General features: G+C 46.0%; 2 long non-coding RNA genes across 2 annotated transcripts; one reads left to right on the top strand and one right to left on the bottom strand.

Moving 5' to 3' along the window:
• Positions 1 to 34: 34 nt before the first annotated feature.
• LOC145419752 (uncharacterized) lies at positions 35 to 12,746 on the top strand. Its single transcript, XR_013901092.1, has 2 exons — positions 35 to 861; positions 12,452 to 12,746. It is a non-coding gene; the product is annotated as an uncharacterized LOC145419752 (long non-coding RNA).
• LOC145419580 (uncharacterized) lies at positions 3,921 to 12,407 on the bottom strand. The gene is made up of 3 exons (XR_013900873.1): positions 12,019 to 12,407; positions 11,798 to 11,891; positions 3,921 to 4,786 (listed from the first exon to the last, which is right to left on the bottom strand). It is a non-coding gene; the product is annotated as an uncharacterized LOC145419580 (long non-coding RNA).
• Positions 12,747 to 13,048: the final 302 nt, after the last annotated feature.

Raw genomic sequence — 13,048 nt, 5'->3', positions numbered from 1 at the left:
AGATGGTGACGTCGACCGTCACGTCACAGTCTCCCCTTTGAGAAGATCAAAGGATCAAAGAATAGCTCCGTGTCATTCCGCGCATGCTCAGATCATGCGTATTGAAATGAACGGGATATTTATTTATTCATTTTAAATACCTTGCTATATAACAAAGGCAACTGCGCACTCAAAGGACAAGGAGAGTTCAAAATAGGGCTGTTCGATATAACGACACATATGGATGACGAAATGAAAAAGTCTATCGCTTCATATTGCAGTGAGTGGATGAAGAGAGTGGATTGCAGAAGGACAGCAAAAAAAATTTTTTAAACATCTGTTTGACCTTCAGCCTGAAGACTAATACCTTGTTACTTATTCTGTTGAATAAGTGCTGGAGCCACAGTGAACCTTCTGTGTAGGTTACTGATTTAATTAAGCCAACAGTGGATTTGTGTGGTCTAATTTCAGTTTAGTGCTAACTGCATTAAAACATACAGTGCAATAAACAGCAGTGACAAAAAGCTCCAAATTCTTTAATTTCATTGTCACTTCACTGCAGGTGATTGCAGAAAAAGACTGACCCACACAAGTTCCTTTCATTTCTTTCCGATCTGAAGTCTGTTCAGCTTCATATGATTTTGGACATGACTTTGCTGTCTTTGGACACATGATGTCATGGTCGGACGGTCCTTCCCGGGGCGACCTGCCTGTGTGTGTATGTGTGTGCTTCTCTCTCTCTCTCTCTCCTCCTCCACCCAGTGGCTGACACACCTGCACCTAGTTTGCCACCCAGCTGTCACTGATCATCCTTCGTTGTGGGCTGAGGTATTTAACTGTGTGTCCGGATGGCAGTCGATGCTGGATTGTACTGGAAGCTTGGTAGTAAACAGTGTTTGTTACTTGTAACATAGCTTTAGCCGGCTACTGAAGGATATAAAAAAAACAACAGCAATAGAATAATATTAAACACAAAGTGAACCCGTCTTCCTTCATTAAATAGGTTCTTTTAGATGTTAAGGAGGAATTGACTTAACCAGGCTGGCGGAGAATGAAGACAACCGGACACCTGCAGCAGATGGGGGAATCAGTGAACTTTTATTGAGACAGAGACAACCTCTCAAACAGCTCACATCAGGAGATTCCTAATATTTGCTGTGAGGATGGGTATATATTCTCTAAAACTTACAGGAGGGGGTTGTGAGGACAGTGCTGCATTAGCAGAAAAACAACTCCATAAAAGGAAAGCGGCCTTGGGTGTTCTAGTCTCTTCGCTTGCAGATATCTTGCACCTGCAGAATGAGGCGATCGCTTCTTATCGCTCTCAAGGCCAAAGTCGTGAGCATATTTTTATTACACAGTTGCCCAGTAACTTTAAAGCTGAACAATATTTAAAGCTGAATAATGTTTGATCAGATTATATTTTCTTCAAATCCCCCTTTTGACCCATCTTAAATGGGTCAACACACAAAAATAAGTAACATTCAAAGGAACACAGAGACGTGTCGAAGCCTGGCTCGAAAAACTCCTCGGGTCTTATCATTTGTCTTTATCTGTCATTGCAGATGAGGAGAAAAGAGTCCAGGCACCACCCTGCCCAGGGGTCGGCTGCAAGCAGTCTCGGTTCCCGATGAAAGCAGTAACAGCTGTCCTGCACACACGGATACAACGAGTTAGTGCAACCAGGGTAGTGACACAAAATTAACAGTTCCTGTAACTCAGCAACCAAAAAGCATAAGTAATGATAAAAATGTGGAGAGTACAGAGTATACTATAATAATGAGAGATATAAACATGAAAATGTGAAAGAATAAATCAACCGTAAAATAAACTCAGAACGGTAACTGCTAAGGACATTCAAAAGTGAATATGGTAAAACGTGAGGAAGGGGTGTGGAATAAAACAATTCATATCCAGTGGTGGGAGTACACATTCGCTCAGGCTTAAGTCCGGAGACCCTGAGAACATCGCTTAACCCTCACAACCCGACCAGACACAATTCAACCAGATATATCCTTCAAGAGGAAGTGGGTGAGGGAAACAATTAATAACAAGCCTAATACAAAACACCACAGAGAAACAACCATTCTAGAAGCATTTAAACAAGAGAAAGACGATAATGTTCGTCACCCTCACGATCAGAGTTTTCATCATCCGTTGGCGAGGAGGTGGGAAGTTGACCAGCCAATAAAGGCATTTGCCGGGCGAGATCCTTATCCTCAGGAGTGAGAGCTGTAACAATCAGTCTCTGGAAGAGGGATCGAATGCATGGAATACAACAGCAACCGCAGGTGACTAGGATAGCAACAAAAACTGAGATGGAAACTAGTATGGAAGCTACAAGGGCCCTATATTTGCCAAACATGTTAAGCCAAGAGTCCCACATGGCAGTATCAACGCCCGAGTGTTCCTTCATTTTAACAGTAAGAGCTGTGAGACCAGTAATAGCTTTAGTGAGGGAACCATCAGGAGCTGTGTTATTGGGGATATAGGTACAGCACTCCTGGCCAAAAAGGCTGCAGACTCCGCCTTTTTCTGCGAGGAGAAAATCCGTTGCGACCCTGTTTTGGAAAGCCATTAGGGAAGTGGCAGATAACTGTGCATGCACAGCTTCAAAACCATCTCGAGTGTAATTAGCCAACAGTTGCACATTAAAGTGAATGTAGTTAATTCTGTCTACATTCGCATTTATTTCAACCATCCAAAGTATCGAGGCCCATCCTGCTTTAACCTGGTCTCGCAGTTTATATTCATCGGGGACCCCACGGGGTATACCTACAGCATCAATATAGGTTGGATTATGAGCTGAACCTGGGATTAGAGAACGTTTAGAGCGGCGTTCAGAGGAAGATGGGGGGCCAACTTCGTGTACTTTTATAGAGAGATCTACTGGAGTGACTAAAACAGGTAAAATAAGAGTTATGAGAGCGCAAAGACCTGACGCATCCCGAGGGAAACCATCATATAACTTGTTATTGCCACACCACCACCACAAATCAGCCCTAGCCGTAGGTCGGAAGTTTGGTTTCATAACCGTCATCTCAGTGCACCAAGAAGAGTTCAAGCTACCTAGTTTTACTGCATTGCCAGTCAGGTTAATACAAGTGAAATTGTTCACAGCTACATCTGAAGAAAAGAAAGGTGGTTTATTAGAGACCGAGCGTTGAGTTTTAGGAAAGTGGTTTTCCAGATATGAGCAATGACCTCGTTTTGTATTGTTCATAAGGTGCAGGAGGCATGCACTATTGACTGGCGCCGGTACAACTCGTAAAGTGGGGCGGGCTCCCATACATACTATGCAGTCGGAAGCCGTCTTGTCAGCAGCTTGTTCAGCTAGTAGTAACCAGTTGTTTGTTGCTCCAGAAATACCGGTTAGAATTTGGAAGAGGTCATCTTTAGACATTTTATTTGTGTCTACAATGCGTATTCGGCCGTTTCTCCCCCCGTTTGTATATGTCACCGGGGGGCCATTAAAGGTGGGGTTATCATCTTTAACTACAGAGCTTGGAGCTGCACCAACGCTAGGGCATATTTCCATTTGCCAATACAGGGCGGTGCGATCAGTCCAAGGGGCAATTATAAATTGTTGACAGGAGGTCAAGGCCAGATCCTTTAGGGTAAAAATTAAGCCTGAAAGATCCGGTTTTTTTGCTATTCTGAGCATATTTTGGTTTCTCCAGTGCAAAGCCTGACCCTTAGAGTGCTTGGACCAATCGAGGTCCGTTTCTGACACTAAACTGGACCACTTCCACTGATGCCAGCCTCCCAGGGTTATATACCACACTGAGGAGGAGAGATGTACTGCAAGGTTAAAAAGATCCCCCCCTTGGTCTTTGGTGACGGGAGTGACTGGGAAGCTAGCGAAATCTATTTCGACTACCCAACTTTTATTGTTGGGGACACAAAGAGTAATCATTCTAGTCGTGCTTGGGGTACAGGAGGTAACCGTGTCTCGTTTCTTTCTAACTGGATCGGGCGTGGGCAAAACTGGAGAGGAAGTGGTGGGCAAGACCCTAGGGGCTACATTTGTCAGATTGGGACTGTCAGAAGGGGGCGGAGCTTTTGAACTTGAAGGTGTCAGAAGTGTCGGGGGCCCTTCACAGATCAAGATTATGCCAATGGGAATGAGACCCAGGGCCAGGAAGCAAACAAAGACGCAACATCTTTGCCTGCCTGTCATTTCAGGGGGAAAGGGCCAAGACATATTTACTTAGCTTGGATGTCGTCTAATAGAGGATGATGGGGCACAGAAAGGTGGTCCAGTTCCCCCCACCTCGCCAAGGGCGTGTTCTAGGAGTTAAAGAGCAACAAAAAGTATCAGTGACACAACTTTAAATGAGCTTTCAGCGGTTAAAACTATTGCAATGTAAAATGTAAATCTTAAAAACTCAAGCCAATATAAAAGCAAAGTCATAAAAGATGTTAAAAATAAAAAAAATGTTTAGTTCAGTATGAAGAACACCCCCTTTTGTAACCAGCCGGCTTGTAGGTTGAGTCTTGGCTCCCTCAAGTGGTTGGTGATGCTGTTGCAGCTCCTTCTGACAGGTCCTTCTGCACCTCTTTCAAGGTTCTTCCTGGTTCGGTGGCAGCAGCGCACTGTGTGTAATGAAACCAGGTGTCACCTTTACCTTCGAGCCTGACAGCGTGGGAGGTCCGCTCTGTTATGCGGTAAGGGCCTGTCCAGCGAGGCTCAGCCCACTTTCTCTTTGTGACTTTCAGGAGGACGTAGTCCATTCCAGGTGTAGCCGCCTCTTTCAGCTCTTGCTGGTTTCTTTCAGCGACCTGTGAGGAATACTGGGCAACAAAACTGCGGAGCATGTTATAATATGTCCTCGGATCGAGGTCTAAATCAGCTTCATCCGACATTAACAGGCGAGAGGAGGGGCCAGGAAAAGGCCTGCCATGCTCCAACTCAAATGGAGTGTAACCAGAGGTTTGATTTACTGAGCATCTTATGGACATTAATGCAAGAGGCAATGCCTTAACCCAATCTAATTTGGTCTGTGCACAGATTTTAGCCAATTTAGTTTTTAGAGTTTGATTCATCCTTTCCACTTTCCCCTGGGACTGGGGGTGGTAAACTGAGCCAAACTTATGTTTCAAACCTAATGCGGCTTCAACCCTCTGCAGATCGTGGTTCCTGAAATGTGAACCATTGTCCGACCTTATGACCTCGGGAAACCCATGCTGTGGTATATAATGATTAATCAGACACTTCACCACAGTTCTACTGTTTTCACTTGCTGTCGGCCAGGCTTCTGGCCAACCTGAAAATGCATCCACAGCCACCAGCAGGTACCTGTAACCACCCACTCTGTCCACCATGTCTGTGTAATCAATGATTATTTCTTTCCCTGGGCAAAGTGGGATGGGGAAGTACCCTGCTATTGGCTTGAAGGCGGGCTTGATTCCAAATTGGTTGCACTCCTTACAGGTTTTAACCATGTATTTTGTCATGTCTTTTAGATAAGGGTGCCACCAGACGGCTAAGTTTCTCATCATTTGTGCAGGTCCCACATGCCCCACGCCATGTGCCTCTTCCATTGCTGTCTGTCTGACCCCTGGCGGCAGAATGGGCCTTCCATCTGGGCCACGCCAGACATCTGTGTTTGTGGCCCCTCTTGTTACCCATAATGATTTTTCCTGGGGGCTGGCTTTGTCCTGTAACTCTCTGATTGTGGCTAGGCCTAGTTGTATGGGTGGTCTTTCTGGAGGGGGTGTGGCTTCTGGGTCCATTACCATAATCAGGGAGGGTAAGTAACCAGCTGTCTGCTTAGCTACTAAGTCGGCCTGTTTGTTACCTAATGCCACTAAATCCAATCCGGCACTGTGTCCTTTGCATTTTACCACTGCCACCTTAACAGGTAACAACAGTGCTTCCGCTAATTCCCTCATTTCTATCTCATGTTTAATAGGCTTTCCGCTGGCTGTCAAAAAACCAGCTCTTAGCCACTGCTTGAGCTCCACATGCACTGCTCCCACAGCATAAGCTGAATCACTGTATATATTCACTTTCTGTCCCTTTCCCATCCTTAAGGCTTCAATCACCGCTCTCAGTTCAGCTCTCTGTGCAGACTGTTGTCCTGTCAACTGCTCTGCTTTCACTGTTTTCCATCTCATGTCTGTCTGTTCCACTATTGCCCATGCAGCCTTCAACATTCCACTTTCAGTTCTGAAACAACATCCATCTGTGAACCAATCTTTTTCTGCATCCATTAGAGGTTCTGCCTGCAAATCTGGCCTGATTTTCTCCTGTACCTGCACAACCTCTTCACACATATGTGGTTCTCCTGATCCCATGTGATCAGCCATGTTTATGCCTTCATGTGAGTAGGTGATGTGTGGTGCTTCCAAAATGGTACTGAGGCGTCTCTGCCTGAGTGACGTGAGTGTGAAGGCCTGTGAAGAGACGTAGGCCACCACACTGTGTGATGTCAAAATTTTTAGTGGGTGGTTCATCACTATGTGTGCTGTTTTCTGAATGATTTTTGCAAGTCCAGAAACGTGTTGTGTGCACGGTGGGTGGCGTTTTTCAGTGTTGTCAAGCATTACGCTTACATATGTCAACACTTTTCTCTCTCCCCCTTTTTTCTGGAACAGGATACCATTAATATGGGTTCCAGTTCCAGAAACATCAAGATGAAAAGGCAAAGCATAATCTGGCACAGCAAGGTCAGAGGCGACAGAAAGCTGTTGTTTTAACTTTATAAACGCCTGTTCTGTTTCTGTAGTCCATGAGAGGGGAGCAGAGAGGTTTCTCATGCCTTGTTCATTTACCAAAGCGCGCAAAGGGGAAGTAAGGCCAACATAGTCTGGGACATAGGTCCTGCTGTAACCAGTCAGGCCCAAAAATGACAACATGTCTTTTACAGTTAGAGGTTTTGGATGGTGCAAAATGGAGTTCCTGTGTTCTGGGGACAAGGAAATACCGGACTGTGAGACCATGCGGCCTAGAAAAGAAACCTGTTTTCTTGCAATCTGTAGTTTGGTTTTGCTCACTTTAAAACCTGTGTTGGCCAGGTGTTGAAGTACCACTCTGGTGGCCTCCAAACAGATGTCAGCCGTGGGGGCAGACAGCAAAATGTCATCCACATATTGTATTAACATACAGTCAGATGGTAGTGGGCAGGTTTGTAAAAGTTCTTTCAAACACTGATTAAACAGTCCTGGGGAGAGGGCAAATCCCTGTGGTAAGCGAGTGTAACGCCATTGTCGGCCTCTAAATGTAAATGAGAAAATGTCACGCAGTGACTCACGAAGTGGGAGGCAGAAAAAGGCATTAGCCAAGTCAATGCAGGTGAACCAGGCATGAGATGGTGGGAGGTTGGTCAAGGCAACATAAGGATTAGGCACAGGCAAAGTAGGAGTGCCAAGTAAGGCATTAATCCTTCTCAAATCATGTGCCATTCTGAACTTCCCCGTGCCTTTTTTCTCAACGGGTAGGATGGGCGTGTTCCACTTAGAGCAGGAGGGCTCCAGGACACCGGCAGTGACCAAACCAGAAATTGTTTCTGCAATCCCAGCCTCAGCCTCCGGTTTGTGTGGGTACTGAGGCTGCCACAAAGGGGTAGCAGATGACAGTTGAAAAGAGACTGGCTCCACATCAACTAAACCTACATCTGTGGGTCCAAGGGACCACAAACAATCTGGAAGAGAGTCGAGTAAAGGCGCAGCATCACAGTGGTCTGTGTGTTCTCTGCCATGTGACCCGCTGACTACTCCATGTTGCAGTGTTGCGGAATTAAAGCAATCATTTAAAATTTGGTATGTCTTGGTAGATGGAGAAAACAAAACCTGTGGGAGTGTTGTAGGTGTCCAGTCAGTGGCCGCAAGGGAACGTTTAACCATTCCACCCAGCTCCTTAGCCTGGTGTCCAGGATGTAAGGCCAGTGACACATGGGGAGCTGCCTCATCAGACATCATGTACCACTGTAATTGATCTGTTGTAAAAGTAACCGCTGCTGCCACTCCCTCCGGTGCCGCAAAAATGCACGACATGTTCAAAGACCAAGCCCGCCCCTCACACTGCTCTTGGAACATGTGCTGGTACCAGGTGGTGTCATGCCTGTCATAAAACAGTGTAACATGAGGTGGGTCAGGGGGAGGGACATAAGGATGCAGGAGTGAGAGCCACGGCCGCCATTGCTGAAAAGCAGTCCAAACTCCTGGTTCAGCAGGTGTTTCAACTTCCAATAATGCCCAGTAGATGTCAGCAGAGTCCGCTAAACACGAGGAGGGTTGCAGCAGAAACTGACCACCTCCCTCTGGCCCATCAGAACAGGGAAGCACAACACCAGTAGGGAGAGTCACAGTTAGGCCTTGTGAAGAGCAGAGTATTGTGGCTCCTAATTTAATCAACAAGTCTCTTCCCAGTAAATTCACAGGCGCCTGTTTTGAACAAACATAGCTGTGTAACAAAGTCTGATCTCCAACCGTTGTGGGGAGGGGCACGGTGTAAGGCAGAGTTTTAGGTTCCCCAGATATGCCCACCACTGTAATCACTGTGTCAGTAAGTCTTTCACGAGCAACATCCTTAATGGTGGAGTACGTAGCTCCAGTGTCCACTAAAAAGCTGCTTCTTCTTTTATCTACAGTTATGGACAGCATAGGGTCCGCCGTTGTCCCTTCACCGTCCTGGGCAGTCTGTGGGGTGTCCTATAGCTGGGGACCACCCTCGTAGTACTCCCACCCCATCACAGGCATCTGTGGGGCCGGGGGCACTTCAACTAAAGCACCACGAGGTCCACCTCTGTGGCCAGGATGCTGATAGGGCCCACCACGGGCTCCCCTGCCTCTTCCAGCAGCCGGGTTCAAAGGGCACGCTTTAGCCCAGTGTCCAGGTTGTCCACACCGGAAACAAACATACATCTGGCCTCCCCTACCACCTCCCATCTGACCTCTTCCCCTGAAACCACCTCTGTTTCCTCCAAATGGGGAACCTCTCTGCCCATAAGGGGCCGGTGAGTGATAAGCACCATACTGGGGGGGCTGTGGATCAGTTGGCCATGGGTTCGGATACAAATCAGGGGCAACTGGACCAGGAGGGGGAGCTGCAGCGGCCACAAGCTGCTTTTTAGGCTTGTCACCTTTTCCACCCAGGTCGTTTTTAGCTTTCTGCAGCTGAACCTTCAACAGTTGCAACTGTAAATCTTCGACGCTCTCCGCTTTATCATCAGACTTAATCTGCACTTTGTTAAGATTAAAAATCAAATGTTTCTTCCAGATTGCAAAGTCACAGTCCTGCAAATCAGGATTATCCTCCATTTTCTGGCTTACTGACTCCGGAACGCCCCTCAGCACCGCCCTTCTAAACCACATGCTCTGTGAACAAGTCCTACTGGGGTGATGACCTGTATGGTTCACCCAGTCTTCAACAGCCTGATTTAGATAATGGGTGGGATTTTGCTTTTCCTCCCATTTAAATTTCTGTAAGGTGCCTTGATTTTTGGGTGGGAATTGTTTGCGCAGGGCCGGTCCAATAAACCTCAAGGCCTGCATTAGTGGCACCTCGTTCTCATGCGTGGTAGTACCCGCATTTTGTTCCAGATCCGCTGCCTGAGATCGGGATGTGCACCTAGTTATAATAGCTCTAAAATCTCCCAGTGCGAGGTCCTGTCCAGCTGTGTATTTATCCAAACCAGCCAGCCAGGCATTCCCTCCCTCCATTATGTCAGGGAGTTTGTCCACTAGGGCCTGGACATCTCCGAATGAATAAGGTTGATACACTGGTCTACGTTGCGCTTTAGTCTGGACCAGGGGAAACATGCCTGGAGGCTGAGGCACAGGGCCCTTAGATCTAGTCTGATATCCTAAACTGTGAGGGGTAGAGGGGGGTGTATTGTTAAGGTCACTGAGTTCATCATCAGTATCCTCAGTTTTTCCCCCGCCTGGTGGGGTAGCAGTGTCAGCAAAAGCGTGGGCTAAACTCATCTGTGTTTCCGGATCCTGACGGCCCACCAAAGACATGGTAACTGTGACATTTGGTGAAGTGCCAGGCTCAGTTTTTGCAGTAGTGGTCAGATCTCCTTTAACAGCGACAGGAGTGCTGGCAAAGGGGTTGGACTGGGAAAGAGGGGCTGACGCAACACGATTATTCACCTGGACCACTGACCTATGTTCATTTAAGCAGCTGCGTAATGCTGCTTCTAGATCAGTTAATTGTTGTTCAGTGGGTTCCTGTCTGTTCATTCGAACCGCAAATGGTGCGCTCGCAAAGGGGTCAGTTAGGCCCTCAGATCCGGTTCCAGAACAATGGGACATGGAAGAGGGGGCTCTACTACTAGCTGAGGGTGTCGCCGACAGAGAGGAGCTCCCTGGGCAAAAATGCTTGGTATCTATGGGAGTTGGAGCTACGGGCGGTTCTTCTCCAATAGTCATTATTCCACCAGAGATATTAAGTACCGGATATATGCCTGCTGAGGGAGGAGTCTGGACTGAGGCAGAATAGGGAGGTGGCTGAGACCTATTTTTCTTCATGTGTGGTTTTGCAGTTTCCCATAAACACACCCAGTGATTAAATTTAGCTTTGCGGCCTGCGTGCTTATCTGCTTCCTTTCTGTGTCTCACCCCGCTTATCACACCTGCACCTGCTGCTGCTGAGTTGGCTTCTTCCTCTTTCTCTTTTGCCTGCATAGCCTTATTCTGCCAAATTATTCCCCAATTACCACTACTCCCCTCATTCTTTCCCTTTTCTTTCATTAACCTTTCAGCTGTTTTCCTCAATGACTCTTTCTGTTTTTTTGCTTCTTTAGGCTGGTGTGTGGAGTTGATGACTGTCTCAACACATGTTAATTGTTCTCCCAATGTGCTAAGAATAACACCGGGACCCCAACCATCATCATTAGTTTGTCGATCTAATTCTCCATCCATTTTACTGTCAATGGAGGAGTGTTCTTTTATTGATTTTAAAGGAGAATTTGGGCCAGCTGGGTTTCTGCCTCTGTTAGGCACTAATCAGCTGGGGCGCTGCTTTAAAGGTGAGTCAGCACTGAAATATCCCTTCAGGTGTTACCAAGCTTCTACCAAACCGGAGTCTGGCGGGTAACCTTGCCTAGAGCTTCCTGATAGGGGTGCTAGTTGGTTGTCACCTTGTTCACACGTCTCATTCACACTTCATACATTACCTGCAGTCACTCATTACCCTCCTTATGTATGTAATAAATGTGTAAAAAAAATTCTATGTGTGGTGTATTATTTTAACCAAAAGAGGAACCTAGTTCCTTTAATTGTGTAATCTGTGAACACGGAGAACCAAACTGTCCTGCCCAGTGTTCCACAGCAAGCATTCAGCGTGTATTTATGTGTGTCCAATATCAAACAGAACATCAAAACATTTAAAACACTAAAATCATCGGGGTTTTAAGAAGAGATCCGTTTTCTCCTATTGATCAAAGGGACCCCTCCTTTGGACTCCAACCAGTACTTCTCCTTTTAAGTTTTAGAGGATCTTTTCTAATAAAGTCCTCTGGGCCTTCCTAACCCTTCTGTAGTTTAGAGAATATTACTAAAAAATATTCTCAAGGCCTTTAACCTTTTAATTTGTTTAGAAAGGCGTTACTAATAAACCCTTTCAAGGTCCCAGACCTGCACTGAGGTATTTATCCGACACCGGAGAGCAACCCGTCGGCTGCAACCGTGGCCAGACCTCAGTTCACTCTTATCTTTATTCACTTATTTCTTATTCACTTATCTCTTATTCACTTGTCTGATTCTCAACAAGCCTTAAGTAAGCCAGACAATTTTGGTTATGAATTACTAGGAGTTTGGACACTAAGTATTTTATAATGTTCAATATAGCAGAAATAAAAGGTCTGCTTACCTTGTTTTTGTGTGCACACAGCTTTTGTCCAAACTCCGTTCACTCAGACCACTGCCGATGTCCTCCCTCCGTTCCAGTTGCCCTGGAGCGGATCCTGTTCCGTGACGCCAATTGAAGGATATAAAAAAAACAACAGCAATAGAATAATATTAAACACAAAGTGAACCCGTCTTCCTTCATTAAATAGGTTCTTTTAGATGTTAAGGAGGAATTGACTTAACCAGGCTGGCGGAGAATGAAGACAACCGGACACCTGCAGCAGATGGGGGAATCAGTGAACTTTTATTGAGACAGAGACAACCTCTCAAACAGCTCACATCAGGAGATTCCTAATATTTGCTGTGAGGATGGGTATATATTCTCTAAAACTTACAGGAGGGGGTTGTGAGGACAGTGCTGCATTAGCAGAAAAACAACTCCATAAAAGGAAAGCGGCCTTGGGTGTTCTAGTCTCTTCGCTTGCAGATATCTTGCACCTGCAGAATGAGGCGATCGCTTCTTATCGCTCTCAAGGCCAAAGTCGTGAGCATATTTTTATTACACAGTTGCCCAGTAACTTTAAAGCTGAACAATATTTAAAGCTGAATAATGTTTGATCAGATTATATTTTCTTCACTACCCTTCTCACCTGTTGTTGTCGTCACTCGTTTGTAGGAGGAAGTGATACGGAGCAGAAGGTTGGAGAGAAGGAGCCCGCTGGATTAAGCTCTCGGAGGAGAAACACACTTGGATAATCACTTGGGAGACTCACCTGCACACCACTGGGAATTTGGAGATGATCACCGTTGAATTTTTGCACTTCGCTTTGTGTTTTGAGACTGTTTTTGAGCACTGTAAATAAACGCACTGTTTGCTTCGCATCCAGAGCTCCGCGACTGAGTCTGTATTTCCCCATTACCCGTGACACATGAGGTGTTTGCAATGTAAATAAAATTGTACATGCACAGTAGGTCACTTCCTCTTGTTCAACAATGGAGGCACATTCTAGACAGATGTGTGAAGTGTAGTAAATGTACCGTTGGTAGCTATACTCTGGGTTTTGTCCAACCTAAATGCTTTCACACTTGCTGCAGTAAAGTGAGTGTGTTAAAGGATTCTACACGTTCTTTGAAGATAAGTTGGAGCTGGACTAATGTCCAAGCACTTTCTCAGGAATCACAGATTTGCAGGTGTGTGGAATTGGGCTTCTGATAATTGCCGACCACAGAAAATGTGATAGTTTTATGGTTATAATAATACTATGTAATTGAT

The sequence above is a fragment of the Astatotilapia calliptera genome, chromosome 13 (genome assembly GCF_964374335.1).
Source record: "Astatotilapia calliptera chromosome 13, fAstCal68.1, whole genome shotgun sequence".
Classification (NCBI taxonomy): domain Eukaryota; kingdom Metazoa; phylum Chordata; class Actinopteri; order Cichliformes; family Cichlidae; genus Astatotilapia; species Astatotilapia calliptera.
This window is presented reverse-complemented; position numbering and strand designations above follow the sequence as displayed.